Below are 19,685 nucleotides of genomic sequence, written 5' to 3' on the forward strand. Positions count from 1 at the left end.
CCGCAGCTAGAACGAATATTATGTTGGTCTGATAGATCGTAGCCTTCCGAATCTATGAAGCGGTTATGAAACCGTAAGCAGCTGTTCGGCGAACCGTTTCCTCCTTCCTATTTGGTGGGTTTGCACTTTAGGAGAATAGCGAAGGAAACGTATGGCACGCTAGGGAAACATCTACTTTGATAGTGGATTTCGCCTCATCCCATCGTCTTTCGATCGACCGTCTTCCTTCACTTCTCTCTTCCAGGTTACCTGATCTCCTTACAATAAGTGCTAACCATGTTTGAAGTCTATCGTTTTTCCATCATAATACGAATCTTGTACAACAATTGCGTGTGTTATGAATGCATTTATAACAATTACATCAATTTATAACTAAACACAAATTTAATAGTAACATTAAAATCAATATTATAATTTCCCATTTAATAATACAACCATTAATGTACAACATGTGTTATATTAAACTTACAATGTTACGTGGGAAATTATAATTATATTGATGTGTTACTGATGTAATATTGCTGTTAGGAGAATTTATGTTTAATGGAAAATTTATTATATATACCAATCGTACGTAATAAATATGCAATATTTTATGCAGACATGTCCAATTCGCGAATAATTTTTTCATAAAATTCATAATTCTAATAATGAGAGCTGATGAAAAACTACTATCCAAGCCTAATATATTCAGAATCACGAAATGAATGTTGAATTAAATCAAATAAATACGTCGCATGCGAAATGCTCGTTAAACACTTTTAAGAAATCATAACTTTGTAATGTCTTTAGGATAACTTTTACAATAAAATAAGCTTGTCACAACTTATTTCATACACTGTACTTGGAAAAAGTTGTTTCTCAATTTGTCTATAAGTTTGTAAATGAGAGACTTAATACACTTGCAAATTACGTAGTTTATAAAATATTACGTGTGTACAAATATATATTATAACACACAACAGTTAGTCCATTTATCCAAATATTTCTTTGACCGTGTAAAGAGTATAATAACTATAATTTTCTCTATAAAATCTGTGATGAAGCCAAAAATAAATAAAAATATTGTGAAATATTAACTTAAAAGCATATAATACTTTCGTATAAAATATAAACGTAGAAATTAAATGAAAACGATAAAACGTTATATATTGCCGTTTTTCTATTCGCTGTGCTCATTGTCAAAGGTATTCCTTTCTTAACACCCAATATCGAGTTCGTTTTATTGGCACGGTCATAGCGCACGGTCGAGCTTTATCCCAATCACGATAGGTTTAATTGAAATATCGTGTTTCACGGAATATACGCCGCTAGCCTTTGTTGCACTGCCACGTTGATAGTTTCGATCAGTGTGGAAAATAAAAAAAGACATATCGGAAATAAAACACACGAAAGGATGAAGAAACCAAAGTTTGTCTCAATTAAGCCAGATCGCTTTCGGGAACACGCTTGACATATGTCCTTTTTTTTTATCAAATAATTCCAATATTCCGAATCCTCGATATTTTGGAGATTTCAGTCAGCGACTATACTAATAAAATGAGAGAGAACAAGTATATAGATATACACGTACGTTAAGTACCAACATCCCCTTTAACCTCTTAGCTCTTCAAATACCTTCTGCAAATACCCACTAGTCCTGAACTCCGAAGCCACGTGATTCTCAAGGGTGTCATAAAGGAGAAAAAGATCCACATGCGTTACAGTTTATGGTATATGACTTCCGTGAATATTTAATGAGACGCACATATCATTCTGGGACACGTAGAGCTGGGAAATACATTTTTGTACTTTTTTTTTCAAAAATGAAATTTCTAGATAAAGCGAATACAATACGTAATCGATATTGGAAGACGTCAAGTAAAATTAATAACTCGTTCAAAATTCAATGTTTTATATGTTTTTGCTATTTTGTAATATGAAACGGTGGTTAATGCTCTGCATTACAAACAAATGCCCTACAGCAGTTTAAAATACATATAAATCCAGCAGGCAGAATGCACGACGCGATGTCTCAATTGAATGTGAAATATTCGTGGCACAAATAGAGGAAAGTTATCTAATGCGTAGCAGTTATTTAAATTGTACTTTATCAATTTTTTTTACTACTGAATATAAATATATTTAAAAACATGAAATAAATGAACAATGACAAATAAAATAAAAAATTTCAGATTATATTTTATACACTTTGTGCATGTTAATTTCAAGCATTTTTAAAACTTTCCTCTACATTATTATTAATAGATAAAATACATAATTAAATATATATATATATATATATATATATATATATTAAATATATATATATTAATTATATATATATATTTAATTAACAATTAAATATTAAACTATATTACTGGTTACATGTTATATAATTAATTTTGAAATATTTTCCAAGGTGCAAAAGTAGCGATAATGAAGTATAAAAGACTTGCATGTGACGTTCATAATTAATACGACTAACGAACATTTTTTTCACCAATGACAAGAAAACGCGCTGAATATTGCCATACGGAAGCGCATTGGCCCTTCGAACGCAGATATTAACGCGCCGTAATGTCATCGCAGACTCCAGTAACTCTTGATAAGCGTATAGCGCTAAGCACTTCCTTCCTCCTCGGGAAATGTTTAATACCATCGTATTTAACGGGATGTGCGTTGCGGGGCTCTAGGGCAAGCTTTTTACTGTGTCAGCAATACTCCAGGTCGCGAATAAATTCGAACCTTTCCGGGGCTGCTCAAGCCAACGACAATGCGACGGTCGGCTTCGAATTTGGTTTGCTAATTTCATCGGCCACGGGCTGCAGAAAAGATGCACCGTGATGCACTGTGAGAAATACCTTTCTCTGTGTATATATATATACATATATATATATATATATATATAAAATATACATACATATACATATATATATATATATAATATACATATATATATATATATATATATATATATATATATATATTGCGCACGTATCGTCCGATGGAGAAATGTGGTTTTGTTCCTGGAGAAGCAATGCACTCTTGTGTCTGCCGCCGCTTGGCAGATCCGCCAACTACCACCCGCGACCCGCCGTTTCCGCCATTGTCAAGAGAATCCATAAATCTGTCGTCGCGCTTGCCTACCTCGCGAATCAGGGGCGAACGGGGAAAAAGAAGGTGACGAAATACCGCGAAAAACTCGAACCCAGCGGGATCGAGCAATCGGAAACGATCGGATAACTTCGAACCGAGATATAAAAGTCGTCAAGAATAAATCAGTGCAATTTGCATGAGACTACCATATAGAGAAAAGAAATAGATTCGTCAGATTTCTTTTTAACATTTTGATTGATCAAATTATTGCTGATTTTATTATATGAATTTATCTAGAATTCTAATTTAAAACCAAAATTCTGATATTTCTAATTACGAGAAAGAGACTTTTAAAAAGAGATAGGTCAGAATTGTGTCATTTTTACTATGCTTTACTTTTAGCTAATAGTTAAACATTCTTACAAATATAAGTAAACCAACGAGCTTATATTAACAATAATTATATTGCTTTTCAATAACTATAAGTTACTAAAAATGTAGAAAAAGAAAATACATAGTAATTAAATTTCATAGCAAAACTATTCAAATATTTTCATCCATTATTGTATTAGATTGATGAACGTTGGACGTGCATTAAACACATCACGCACATGAATTTATGTTTCGGTCAATATCGTAATAAATATATTGCAATGACAAATCGCGATGTTTACCATTATACTTTTGACAAATACAATATATACGTAATAAAGATTTATAATTCTTTAATTACATTACTAACTCGTGTCGTTTGTTAAAAACGATACAGTAACTATTACCAGCACGCCAATTTTATTATTTTTACAAAGTTATTAATATTGATTTACCAAAATTTTTTAAATCCCTTATTCAAAATCAATTTACCCGGATTTTTATTATCTCGTGTCACTAACGCATAAAATCGAGCAGATGATATTCAGTAGAAATTCATCATGGTTCGTGCCATGATTGACGGTATTAAACAGCGGTGGATTAAATTTACGTTTGCCTGCCGCTTATAGAACGCTTCACTGAATCTGAAACGGTTGATAACACCGTACTTCACCGTACATGAGTAATACTATTACGCGGTAGACACCAATGGCAATTGTCAGTGTTACAAATGAGAAGAACCCTAAACAATACATTTAATTTGTAACGCAAGAATAATGAAAGAGAAATAATTTCTCTTCAAATATACGTAATAAATGCAATAAATGCATTTAACAGATAATCTGCATTTTTTTCGAGTTTATTATATATCATTTAGATATAATTTCAAATAAAATATTTAGAACAATTGAAGAGCGATCTGACATTTTAATAATGTTAAAAATTTGTAATAATATCGTAATAAATATTTCTTGTCGTGCTCGTCAATTATCTTTAAAGAATATAATTGCCAAGCGACCTTTACACTCTTAAGCAAAATTAAAAATCTTAACTGTCACTAAATTGCTATTAGTTTTCTCTATCTATAAAAGAGACGTCCATTATACATAGATATATACATAGATATGCAAAAATGAATAGTGCGATGTGAAATGGAATCGAGAGAAGGGTGACGTTGGTACGAAAGGAAAAGGACGATATAGCATGGTGAACAAGTAGAAAAACAGGAAACTGGGCGCAGAGGGCATAGAATTGTCCATGCAGCAGTGTTTATGCGCTCCGTACGTATTTCTGTCGCGGCTTTCGCGCCTGTGTATCCGCGTGTACTCGAAATATCAATATTCCATTTTCGTGTCGCTCGATATTCGCGCTGGACGGTCGCAACGGAAAGAGTCGGAATTTGCAATACGCGTTTCCGGATGAGACGTGTTCTGTACGGATTTTGTTTTCCTCCCTCACTTATATTATACTGGTTTATCCTCGTTTCCAACGTCACCATCATCGGCTTGTTTCCTCACAAAGTTATCGAGTGATACAATGCCTGCCCGTCGTTGAATCTACTTTACTCGAAAGCCATAACAAAAGATATAACTTCGTCAAACGATTCTATTCTGATCTGTTATTAAGTATGCTAGAATTGCATCTAAATTTTACCGTTCAACGAAGCTTAAAAATATAATTAATCTTTATGAATTTCTTTTCAACGTTCGAACAAAACACAACAATTACTACATTACAGATAATTTTAAATTAAATTAGGAAGAAATACAGATAGAATAAATTATCGCGGGGGAAAAGTCGTTCAAGTTAATTAGCTCGTCAAAATTTTAATTCTATGCGGCGTGATATCTTTCGGACGGATAATTAACGACTGTTTGGCAAAAGCAGCAATTGTCGTATGTTGGTTGCTGTTCATAAGATAATGGTCTAATTTAAACGGCTGCCTACTTTCCAGAGAGTCTCTCGCAAAAGGGAAACAGAACGGGAGACGCGTCCTGGTCCCACGAAAGGAATCGCACTCGAGATACGGGCTTATCGCGAGAACAATTCATTCCCTTGCTTTCAGAAGTAGCTGACTCCGTTGCGTATGCATTACGCGCCATCCGTTTATCTACCTCTGCCTCGCAGCAAATTCGCGTATTCTCGCGCGAAATCGTAGGCGATGAGGAAGTATCGCGAGACTGAAATATATACTTTTACTCTGAGATTTGGATTCTTAAAATCGTTCTTAAATCAACACCTACCTCGAAAACTTCCAAACTCATTCGGTTACTCAGAAAATAAATGTGACCGATGTCATCACACGGCACATCGGATCTCGCTAATCTATTTCAGAACCCGCAGCAATCTCCCCACAATTATGTTAGTCTAAATTCGGTTCCTCCACAATTGGTTCGCAGGTGGTGCTTGGACCATGAAGGTGTAATTACATCACCTAGGTTCCGCTGAGATCCAATCGTACAACTACGCAGTGGTACAACTGGATAATACTGATCAAATACTGATACTAGCTATCCCCATGCAAGTATCACAGCCATCATACCAATAATCCCTTTGTTTGTTATAAACAATAGTAGTAATCGCATTCCATACGCGGCCTGTAGGGACATTTAATCGTATCGCAAATACTGATTTAACAGCAATTTATAAATTGTAATACTGTTGTCTAAATCTATGTATTAATATTGTATTTTACAATACAAAATGATTTCCAGAGACACCACCTATTGATTAGTTATCAGAGTTATATTAGCAATTAATCGCTCGTAAAATGACATTCATTTTACGCGCGAGATCAAACTCGCAATATCACCATGACAGCACATCTGTTCGCCATGCGATAGGTGTGAAGCAATTATAATGGGTACAGGGAAATTGTGCGCTGCGCGTACTGACATGGGAATGACGCAACGTGACGTTGAATCGAGTCGATTTCTACCCATCAAAATCTCACCGAGAATTTCAATGCAGATTCAATCACACAATAACAGAATTAACCCGAGGTCGGTTGGTTGTCAGCTTTAAATAATAAAATCCAAAGTCAATACGTCCTAAAGATATTGGAAATGTTAAAATCATATGGCAGAGAAAACAAGATTTCGATAAACGATACAAGGAATATGATACACGATTTACATCAACTAGTCACATATTACTATATATACAGCTCGGAAAAATTCCAGCAGAAATGAAGAAGCGTCGCCTTCGCGACGATTCGAGTAAGTGATATCTAAGCGAGCGTTAAGCGCACTCAGTGGTGAAAGAAATATGCGTTAAGGAACGGGGACGTCATTCTCGAATACGCGCCGAGCTGGCGGAAGTCGTGGAGAAGAGAGCGTGAAAAGAGGGTGGCGGGCGCGCCGCCCGCGCCGGCCAGAGGGAAATATAAATCAGGAATTATAAAGCAATTTCGCGGAAACCGCAACAAAACTCGCAGGAGTAAGTTCCAGTCGTTCTCCCCAGAGTTGTGTGAGAGAGAGAGAGAGAGAGAGAGAGAGAGAGAGAGAGAGAGAGAGAAAGAGACTGCGGGGGTTGACGATGGCGTGCGCTTACTTTCAGTAAACCATTACAAACGATGGTGTGCCTGCTTAATCGCGCATTACTCTTTTCTTGTCGGCGTGCATGCGTTTCTTGCGCATTGCATTCCCGGCGCGGCGGTTTCGATTGTTCTTTGATGAACGCGATTTCTTTCCAGCAAGGAAGCTATTTGCTACCTGCTACTTCATCGTTACCGTTGATTTCATTGCTGGTCCCCCGCTGTATAAATTAAGTAGAATTAAGGATCAATTAAGAGTAAGTTAGGCAGTCATTAAGAACTCATTTGTAGACAGTTAGCCATTTCACGAAAACCGTAACAAAACTCTGCGGTTAATAAGCTTCGCAGTCGAATACGCCAAAATGAAATGTATGAAATTTTATCAGTGTTATCGCAATATATTTCAACAAATTAATGATGGCAGCGATTATAGTACCGACAGTTAAATAACTTTATCATGTAGGATTAACTGGTTATAAGTAATTGCAGACATTGATAAATCGATGCAACTAAACCATGTTGTTCATAATTTATGTGCGCGTTATTGCGCGCGAAAAATACGCAACAAAAATAGTATGGGTTTAGTAAACAATATTAATACAAAATTTTGCCAGAATTGCTAAAGTCACTAAAATAAAATTAGAAAACATAACAGAAAAATAATAAGGTTTACGTTTAAAAAAATATTAATTAGATTATTATTAAATTAGCAAGAATTTTATCTAATAAATTACTAAAGAACAGCGTTTTCTTTTAATTTTTGTTTTCTGCTACATAGATCGACTTTTATTTCAATAACGTTGTCATCATAAATTATTACTCTTGGCGTTTCGCCTATCTTAACCACGCATTAATGCAGCCATACAAGTGGCAAGGATCTGCAGTATCTACGAGAGCTGGCATCGATTTTAACAATGATGAAGCGCGCAAAGCGAAGCACTCGCAAAGCGCCGTTACTTTACATATTAATATCTTTTGGCCGTAGCCTGCGTTCCTTCAGCGTCGATTTTCATCGGCTGAAATCCAACAAGTTCCACAGCTATCGCAGATGACGGAGAACCTTCGAGACACACGAAACTGTTCGCTTGAATTATTACTTTCAGGAAGATTTATGTTCGCGCAATCCGGTATTGTAATGGAATTGCGGTATCCGCATTTCAATTCACCATGCATTGATTTATAATCTTTTTAACATGCATATATTAAAAACTTTTCTTCATTTCGGCTTTGAATTACATTGAATTCAAACAAGTTGTAATCAGAAAAAAAAGTTATTCCCGAGAGTGCAAGAGTTATAAGTTGCAAAAATTAACTGTCTTGCATCGAATTTATGGAACACGTTTGAAATTCGTTAAACAACACCGAATCACGAAGCAACAATAGCTACAACACTATTCTTTTTCCAAAAGCTCATTAATATAAAAATTCGTGATTTCCTTCGTATTGATGTATTTAAATAAGTTAAATAATTAGTTTAATTATACTACTAATTGGCGCATGAACAAAATAATTATGAAATTTATTCTTTTCCAATTTTCATTTCCTCTCTTTAAACGATTAATATTCAAGGCAAATACAAAGCGGAATAAAATAGACTGCGATTGGGAATTATTTATATTACATATTATTAACTGCAAAAGTGTGAATAGTATTTATAATTCGACACGCAATAATGTGAAATGATTTGCACATTCTATTTTACGATCTCGGGGGACCATCATGTTTCTAAAATACTTGTAACATTAATTAACAGCACGCTGTTAATTAGCAAAGTTCCGCAGCACGATTCCTCGTACTCATCACGAAACGCATGAACTTGCAGACACTGGCTATAATTTTGCTTCCACTCTACAGCCGCGTCTAATTTGAATTGTGCACTCTATTCACTTTGAGGATATACACAAAGGATTCATACTAACAATTTCGAAATTGATTCTCTCCTTCAAATTCCAGTGACTTATTTAACTAGAATGTGAAACCCTGTCCTTTTTTTTGCAGAATAGTTTGAAAAATAAGTGAAAGTACGAAAAAAAAAAGAAAGCAAATACACGGAAGCACAATGTTTCACATAAAAATTTGTTGGACACGAAAATGCAATTTACAATAAAACGAGAGTGAAAGTGTTACCATGAGCGATGTTTATCGCGCGAAACCTAATATATTATCCGCGTTCTGTTTATGTTAATTCAACGGCGTAGAAACTGGAAGAAACATATTACGCTGACATGCTATTGCGTATACATAAGCCGACATCATAAATTGAGTAAATCTAATGTAAGTACTTTCGCTGTTCATTTTTCTCTGATATACTCGCAAAAGCATATTGCTTAAATTTTTGCAAGTCTTGCTCAAAATCTGTTATGGTATAATAAAACAATTCAGATAGAAAACTGAATTTGTAATGAAATTACTATTATTTTATTTAATAAATTTAATATAAAAATAAAAAATAATTAACAACTGTTAATCAATATTTTTTGAAATAGAATTTTTTCTTTTTCATTATTATTCTTTGTTATTTCATTTCATACTGAAAAATGAAATTGATACGAAATTAAGTCCGTTTAATTTATATTGTTACATGTGCATATATTTTTCAATGTCTTATTAAACGTTTTCGTGATTAAAAATGCAGGTGGTAGTCCTGATTCACGTAGTACGTCAGGCAAATGCGAGTGTTTGTGAGCATTGGGCAGTACCGAGCCGAAATGTCTAAATGTCGGTTCGCGAAAGATGGATGAACCATCAGGTGGAGTATCGAGTGGCGCGCCGTAAATGCGCGAAGCGGAAAGGGCGGGCATCGTACGCGGATGTGGTCTGGGAATGGCAGCCGCTGGAAAATGGTCGGATATTTTCGGATCTACCGGTAGTTCGCACGATCCTCAAGAGAGGAAGAACCACCAACGGCATCGTTTAAGCCACGTACCTTCGATCGCGACGGCGTCAAATACGAGAAGCGCGCTTCATATTGTATGAATCTAGCTAGTTTATCGTGAACTCCGAATTAGACATAATGCATAAAACAAACGATTTTGTGCTCAAGTATTTAAAAATTTAGTTTAGACACAGATCTGAAAATAATTGTTGTAATTATCAAAATAATTACAGAGGAATCTCATGCTGACCAATGCTGCAAAAAGTTCTGACATTTTATCTGCAATCAGTTTAAGTATTTTGCATAATTATTTTGGTGGTCCAACAAAAGTTATAATATTTTCAGATCTCATTTTAAATACTTCAACAAAACATTCCATGTAATATTTAATTTCCAATATGTTAGCTAGATAAAAGGTGCACATTTTATACTTATTGTTTTATTATACTAAACTTATTATACTAAATGCCTGATAAATTTCACAGAGTTGCGTTTATAAATATTAATAATAAAAAAAGATTAATGACTGATTTTCATTAAATATAAATAAATGCAAATTTAATGTCTTGTAACTTTATTGAGATACTCGTATAATGATATCATATATTGAAAGAATAGAATTTATAATGTCAAATTATCGAACTTCAAGCTCGTAAAGATTTTTGCACACTGAGAATACATGCCGTATTTGCTCATATAAGCGTAAGAACAAGTCTCTACAACGGCTATCCTTTTGCATGTTACCTTGAAAAGTTTCCAGATTATCAGAGAAAATTTATAGCGATAGAAGGACAGTGCAGAACCGCGCCAAATCTATTTGGCGAGGAAACGACTATTATTCCGGTTGGCCTGTTTCCGATACCAAGGTCGCTTTTGTGAAATTTTAAAAACAGTATCAAACTGATCCTTACAAAGTCAAAAACTATCATTTCATGCAACCTACTTTGATATATCATATGACATTCGATCGATCTACCATGTTTTATTTATAAATATATATACGACGTGACAACTTATATACTTCGTCGTATTCAAATCGTATTAGACAAGACTTCCCGGATTTATTCGTGCCTTACAAACTCGTAATGCAACGTAAATCCAACATGCAGCCGACAGCTTGCGTTCTGAGTGCATTCGATACGTCTCGCAGTTGGCGGTTTTGGAAACAAATCGTAATGAACGAGAGAAACAGAATTTAGCGATCGAGCATGAGAAAAGAGGAGCAAGGTGCAATCCCTGCGCGAGTGTCGTTGTGTAGAAGCGAAAGTAGCTTGGAAGCGCGGCGAGCAAACGTGTGTATATAAGATATCCTGCGGTAATACGTTTGCCTGCAACAGCCTTGTGCACTCTGTTTACCTCCGACAAATCCCACTAGACATGATATTATCCCTCTTATAGACCTTCTCTTGCCGTCATCCTCTGGGAATCCGCGACGCCGCATCGCGTCGCGTCGCGTCGCGTCGCGTCGCGTCGCGCTGCGCCGAGTCGCGCGGCACCGACTCGATGCAGCTTTTCTGACATACCCGGAAAATGGTTTCTGCAAGAATAACATACTGTATCGCAGTTTGCGCCCTTGTCACGAGCCACCTGGCATTTAAATCGTCCAAGTATGTCGGGAAAACGCATCAGAAAACGCGTGACTTTGGTACAGATCGGAACAGTTATATGACGCTTCTTTATTTTTTCCTGCTTTGAATCTATTGTCACTGTCAACGATAACGAACGGATTTATCACATGCTTGATACGAAAAATAAGTATAAATTATTAGCGGCTGAATTAATACAGCTATAAAGAAAGCCATGAAGTAGTTAAAATAAATATAAAACATTAAGGATGTTGTATCTTCAGATAAACTATGTAATAATTCACCTATTGGATAAACAAAAGAATAAGAGCATAAGAGAGTAAGAGAGTAAAACTGTGAACCGAAGTTTACCGAAAAGTGGAACGACTAAGTAGAATAAATAACTGTAGCTACACTCAAAATTTCTTGCAGTGAAATCTCACTCCAAGAGAAAAAAATGCAACCACTCCTGACAAAAAATGAAAATATTTTACTTCTTGAAAAAAAATGACTATCTTCATTCTTTTTAGAGTAAAATCTCACTTTTTTAGAGTTAGATTCCATTCTTTTGAAGTGAAAATTCACTCTAAAAAAAGAGTCTTTTTTAAGAAGTGAAATATTTTTTTTTTTTCAAGGGTTGTATATTTTCACTTTCTTGGAATGAGATTTCATTGTAAGAAATTTAGTGTTGTGTATATTGTACGAGAAGAAAACGCCAGAATAAAGAAAACTGCATTATTAAATTCATAATGTCAAATTATAACCAATTTTTAATAATTTCTGTAGATCGCCACTACTCTTACTCAATATATTATTAATTTAATTTATCAATATATTATTAATAACTAAAACAATAGAGTTAAACATTTAACTCGAGAAAATGTATTAAATTTTACTTATATTTAATTTATTATTTACTAACTGTATACATTAAAATGGGCGTTGTTTACATTGAAACTAATCACAGAAATGGATTGGTTTACATTTTGTGACACATAAAGAAGTTAGAAATAAAATGTTATTTAACTCAAAAGATTGGGTTGCCATTGCTTCTTTTATATCTAACGATATATACATCAATTGTCAATGCAATAATTGTGTTACAATGTTTTACTACTATGAAATAGAATGGCGAACAATCAAATATAGTCGCGATTGTTAATTGTTGTCGGATAAGTGCGCAAACATAAAGTAACGCTACTCTTAAAAAATAAAAGAGAAAAAATAAAAAAACGTTCCCCTGAGTGTCGTCGAAATCATTGAAGCTCTTGCAGTCGCTGGAGCGTTTCGAATCAAATGGTCGGTGCGATAAATCGTCGGAAAAAAAAGAGAACTAGAGATACGGGGCGACAATATCGCGCGTGTGCGTGGAGTGAATCAGCCGCGATATTCTCACGACGAGAAAAACGCATGAGTGAGCGTAAATACGCGTATACAGTAGAGGCGCGATTCTGGCAAATGAAAAATCAACGAGCGAGTCTCATTTGCGAGACACGCAACGGCCCCTTTTCGCAAACGCGTAACGCGAGTTAGAGTTAATGAGATACCACACCGAGGTCGAGCCTCGCTTTACAGGTGGTTTACATCGCGTTTAGAATGCCAGTGTGTTAACTCCAGATTTATTGACGCTGGAGAACAGAACCTGGCACGGTGCCCCGCGGCTGGATTTTCCCAACACGTATATATATATATATATTATATATATATGTATATCTCATAAGAATGTTGGTGCGATAAAACAATATGCAATTTGGCGTTAAACGTGGCGTCGCGTGGACAACTCTAATATCATAATGAATAATATCGTTTAAAGGAGACTTCTTAAGGAAATCAATACAGAGTTAATGATACTTAAGCATTGTTTCACTAATTATTAACACTTCGCGTAACATAATAAACCTCATTATACTTTGTCATTTATAGACATACGACACACATATATATGTGAACCCATGGTTCTCGAAATCTACCCATCGTAGCACTTACTGATCGTAGTACTCGTAGCAGTTATACCACTGCACTTTAGACTGTCAAAGACCAAACGTGGAGAGAGCACAAACCATAACGAGCCCTAATAGTGAAATGACCCTAATTAACTGATTGATTAATGACAAGGTACGGACTCCATATATATTCCTCTCTGATTCGCAAATTCAAAGCGATCGGCCTGTGCTCTCTTGTACAGCTCAAGGACTCTCACATAAATTGTCTCATCTAACGGTTAGACTATCTTTACTAATATTATCATACAGTTGGTAATAACAACCCTAATCAATATTTGCGCTTTTCGAATTACGTTTTCACTTCAACGTGGCATGATAACGATATTCTTCCACATAATTTAATACTCATATTATTAACCTTCAATTACATTTCTCGTTTTAGAGTCTTAATTTACATGTCTGGGTCACCACAGGGTTTTTAACTGACTCTGTAATTATCACAAATCTCAATGGAAAATATTTTTCTTTTCTTTTATGAAATACCAGAATGTATAAAATCAAGATATCAAAATATAAAAAAAAGAGAGATATAAAAATATTTTTATAATAATTGAAAAAGTGATGCCAAAAAATATTAAAGAACAATTTGTGAAAAGAGTGCAATAATCAGTTTTTCTTAAAAAAAATCATATCTTTATAATAAAAAAAGATCCAGATAAAAATAAATAGTGTTTTGAAAAGGGAAAAACGTGAACTTTAAGAAAAAAAAAACATTATAATTCGTTCCAAAAAGTATAATTATTTGCACTATTAAAGTGGAGACATTTTTATACATGCTCGTAAAAGCGATATCAGAGGTATGTCGAGTATTTTCTTGTTTAAAAAAATGCAATGAAAATATTTTATATTAAACATATAATGATTTCGACATTATTTGTTCACGATTTTATAACTCTGAGAAAATAAAGCGATTGTTTCACCAAGACACTTCTCTCGTAAAAATATTTTTTTTGATAACGAATATGTTTTAATTATAAGAAGAGAGAGAGAGAGAGAGAGAGAGAGAGAGAGAGAGAGAGAGAGAGAGAGAGAGAGAGAGAGAGAGAGAGAGACAACACATATACTTCAATACAGCACTAATAAAAAAGCACTTATTAAAAACGAATTTTTACTTTCGGCTAAAAATCTGTCGAATTTACATTCGACGAGTCCAAGTCATCCAGCCCTTTATTGTATCACAATTAGCGTGAAGACAACAACAAACCAATTACAACACGACGATCGATACAGAAAGGTTTCAAGTTTTTTTTTACCCTCTCACTTCAACTCTGCAATATTAATCATACAAAAATAGTGGCATACTAAAATTTTCACCCAGATCCAAATGACCCACTCATGTAATTAAGGATTAATAAGATTCTCGATAATAACATGTATTTATAATAATATTTATAATAATATTTACAGGATATATTATATAGATGTTTTATATTACAAAATTAATTTATAAAATATATTTTTGAAATATTGTATATAGTTGATGCACATAATTTGTATATATTCTTTGTTATATTAATTATAATAAGCTAATAACTTTATATTTAATTTTTAGAGGAAATTTTTATTTAGTTCATTAAATTTAATGAGATAAGGAAATTATTACTGTGGCTTCAGTACAATTGTAAATAGAAAAATATAAATATAATGCATTTCTATATTATAACCACTAGAATCCAATTTTACATAAAATACTGCATCTTCAATTTTCATATGTCTAACGCATTTTTCTCAGAATTACAGAGTTGAAAAGAAGCATGCGAATAAGTCGTGAAGAACCGCTCCATATTTTTCAAAAGTACATTGCCAATCCTTTGGGTAGAAGTTTTCGCGTTCGTGGCAGACAGACGTGCTTGAGTTATCACTAATGAACCTCTGGCAGGAAGTTTAAAAAGTTGATTCGCGAACTAGCCCCCAAGGAAATCTGTCCGCGGATCGGACACCGACATAGTTGAGGCTAATTGTTAGGATGACACGTTATTCTATAACCTAGCAACTTTTCAAAATTATATAAAAACTGTTTCAATGAAGGAGAGATTAAGTCCCGGGCTGAATTAAAATTTTCCCTCGTTATAAATGATAAAAGAATTTCCTAGCAAATTAATATCCTCATCTCTCTTCTTTTTATTATTAAAAGTATAATAAATATACAAAAAGAACGATTTTGCAGTATCTAAAAATTTAGCTAGATACAGATCTGAAAATAATTTTTTTGTTAAACTATCAAAATAATTATGCAGACCGCAATTCATTGATAGAATATCAAAACTTTTTGCATTGTTCATCATGCTTGAGCTTCCTACATAATTATTTTGATGATTCAACGAAATATTTTCTGATCTATATTTACTTAAATTTTTAGATACTTCGGCAAATCATTCTTTTCATATAATAACTTCTTTCAAAATCGTCGTAAAAAGCAAAATAAAAGATAATAATTTACTCACTCCATGGTTGTTTTCCGCCGTTGTTCGATGCCAGATTTCCTCCTCCTCTCAGATTCCATTGCACTATAACAACACGAACAGACTAATTACTATTGTGCATATACTAATCACAGGATAAGATAATCACATGGCACTGCCAACATTAATTGTATGCGACGCGCTCTTATTGTCTGTAACGAAAGAATAACGGAAGAAAAAAAAGTTGGAAGCTCTCTCTATGAGCTTTATTCACTCGAATTATAAATTATATTATCGAGTAAATCATAGAGTTTCAAAATTTTTTGTATAATTATTTTTTTCATTGCGATAATTGTATGAAAATTAGCAATTTGTTTAATTGAAATTCAAATATATCTCACATCACACTAATGTATCTCACATCTCAAATATATCTCACATCACGCTAATGTATATATCTAATGTATAAATGCCAAAACTATGCTATGCAATCATCAAAATAATCATAAATCTTAAAATACTAGCCTAATTATAATTGTAATTAAAATCAATTAAACATATCAAAGTATCGTGCGACTCTGTTTCATACATAACTTCTATTTTGAAAATTCGAGAATATCATTTTGTGTATGTGTGTGTAATCTAATACCGCGCAATACGTTAAGTTATTAATTTAATAATTTAATATGTAATCATTTAAAGCAGGTCTGTCTCATTGGAGCTCTAGAGCCAAAACGCAAAGCTATCGACGCAAAAAAATTCAATGTAGGTAAAATTTCAGGGACTGAAAAGTGTTGATACACATTTAAGTGACGCTTAACGCTCAACACTTTACAAGTATTATATACTTCTAAAATCTTATTCACATTAAAGTTTTTTGAAATCGATGGTTTTGCATTTTGACTTCAGAGTTCAAATTAGACAGGCCTAATCTAAAGATATTTAAATAAAATTCAATATTATGTATAATTTACGCAATACATTTTAAACACATAAATCTAAAAAAAAATTCATATATTAAAAGAATGAACATTTGTTAAAATGATGATACTTATATGACAGTCTTTTATTATTTAAATTAATTTGATGAGTCATCTATTAGAGATCTGTTTTTTTTTGTTTGCTGCACTAATCTGCACTAAAACTCTTTCTCGCTTTCGTCAAATATTAAACATATATCTATCTCTCATTTTAAGTTCCAAGTGTACACTAGTTCATCCGCAAAATATAGACCATATATATGTCTTGATTACGATTGCACGATACCAAAACAAGACAATAATTCTAAAAATATTGTATTTTTGAAAATTTTTGAAAATTTTAATCTTGTTTCGGTCTTGATGAATACCAAGCAAAAATCTCATTTTATCTTGTTTTGTCTCTAATCGAGCAAACCTCTGTGTTTTGTTGCGATACTGCTTTGTTTAACAAGCTCGCGTAAGTTCTCTCTTTGTGAAATAGTTCCTGTACACAGAACGCGGCAACTCTTGCCATGCGGCGGAAGTTGGCGTAGTCAATCAACGTCTAGCTTGCTCGGAAGTAATAGGTACGTAATATCTACCGCGAGGCAAAAGTGGTAATTATACAGAATAGGTCTCGCATCTTAAAAATTAATAAAATTGGGCTTCGATGTGTTTTCACTGAAAACGAAAGAATCTGGCAGAAAAAAATATCGCTCTGCCCCGCAAACCGAGATATTAAGCGTTAAAATTGATGATTATTGAAGTTAAGAAATCTGTCACCGATCTCTCACTATTTTAAAAACATCTCACAATTTATTAAAATGTAATTATAAATAAAGTTTCTAAATATGTTTAACAATTATGTAACAACTTTTTTGTTATTATTTACAAATATATATACATATATATATATATACATAATTTTTTTAGATACCAATAATATCAAAATAAGACCAAGAATCTGGACATAGCTTGGTATTGTCTTAATAATTTATTAATAATCTTGTCTTGAATTTGGAGGAATTGGAGGCAAAAGAGAGACAATAGCAAAATTAGTCTTGATATCTCGTGCAACCCTAATCTTGATCCAAAAGTGTGTGCAGATTATGTTAAAATTGAAAATAACTTAAATTTCTTCTAATTTCTTATATTTGAATATATCTAATCTAATATCTTTCTAATAGTACTTAGTATTCGTAGATCGCGTTCTGATGGACACACGTTCTACTGAATTAAATTTAGTCGCGTAAATAATACGAGACGCGCAGCGACTTTATGTGCAATGTTGCATGCCACAAAAATAAACATTAACTGATCGTTTCAAAATAACGTATTATGAAATGAGGATATGTTAAATATTCTATTTCCTCAATCTCAAATTAATTATTAATGCGTACTTAACCGGATACCAACGTGACTCAAAAAATTCGAACTGGCGATTCGTATAATATTTAGTTATTTATTTAAAATCAAAACGATAATTAAATTAGATTTAAGCTAAAATGCTTTTTCAAATTTTTAATTTAAATTTCAAAGAGCAATAGAGGATATGTCTGAATCAAATATCAGAAGAATAAAAATATCGCGAAACAATATGTAATTCCAATTTCTACTCCGTTTCAATTTTTACTCCAAACCAATGATTCGCGTTAAATATTCTGCTACGATAAAGATCATCATTTTGATAGTTTCATTCGCGGATTAACAAACATTTACTTATAATCACTTAACAATGAGATATGATAGTGTATCTTCTATTGCTTATCGCGATCATTGTGATACATAATAATACAATATGACGACACACGGACGCATTGGTTCACGATTATCGCATGGTAGCGATCTGTATGCTCAAATCTTGTGGCACACAGTATTAAATGGTCTTATGTGCATTAGAACACGCAGCATTTAATAAAAACAAACAGCAAAGCTAGCCAATCTAGTTACTAGGAAATATTTATTATATACTCTTTATTATATATTCTTATGTTCTTCTCTTAAGAATTGATTATTGAGTCATTAGAAATTGAATCGCGACACTAAAAAGTCTGTACACTAAAAAGATTTGCTGAATTTTAATAAATATTTGTTTCAATACTACTAACAGAATGTTTACTTATGGTAAATAAATATTAACTCAAAATAAAAAAGTTATACTTAAATCAAATAAATACATGTTTACATTTAGTAAATATTTCGTAGGTATATTATTGAAACAAATATTTATTAAAATTTAGTAATTTTTTTTAGTGTATATATGACGTACAAATATCAAATCAATTGATTTTTAAAATCTATTTGTTCAATTGATACATGAATTGAAAAAGATTTTGACTAAGTGTTTTTTTTTTATCGAAAACACAATTTTAAATAAAATACTTCTAATAATAAAAGTAATTACATAACTTAAAATAAATTTAGAATTGTAATCATTTTAGTTTTAACAAATTGCAATTAGATAAATTGTGACGTAATATATAAACAAAAAAATGTCAGAGTGAGCGCATAAGACTGTAACAAAAAAGAAAGTATGTATTATATAAAAATGAAAATAAGAATGAAAAAGAATGAAAATTGGATTTTGTAAATGAGCAAATGTAATTAAAACGAACGGAAAAGCAAATAATTAATATGAAGAAAGTATGAAAGTGTGAACGCACAAGAGCGTAAAAAATAAATATTTTATAAAAGAAATGAAAATGTTTGAGATAAGATAAATTAAATTTGTAAATTAAAATAAGTAAAGCAAGCTGAGAAAGATATGAATACGGATGAATACGAAAAAATACGGTTAGAGTGTAACATGTGAGAATTCATTATATATGTACGAGTATGTATATATAAAACATTTAGAATATGGTAGATTATTTTGGCAGATTTAAATAAATATAAC

General features: G+C 32.9%; 1 protein-coding gene across 1 annotated transcript in view; it reads right to left on the bottom strand.

Moving 5' to 3' along the window:
• The window catches only part of LOC105143170 (uncharacterized), a 440,192-nt gene that overhangs the window by 340,600 nt on the left and 79,907 nt on the right, over window positions 1-19,685 (bottom strand). Inside the window, exon 3 of the mRNA XM_087407269.1 lies at window positions 15,873-15,935. The gene's annotated coding sequence lies outside the window, so the exon portion shown is untranslated. The remainder of the gene's footprint in view (window positions 1-15,872; window positions 15,936-19,685) is intronic.

Source organism: Acromyrmex echinatior, chromosome 6, assembly GCF_024713525.1.
Source record: "Acromyrmex echinatior isolate Ae372 chromosome 6, ASM2471352v2, whole genome shotgun sequence".
Classification (NCBI taxonomy): Eukaryota; Metazoa; Arthropoda; class Insecta; order Hymenoptera; family Formicidae; genus Acromyrmex; species Acromyrmex echinatior.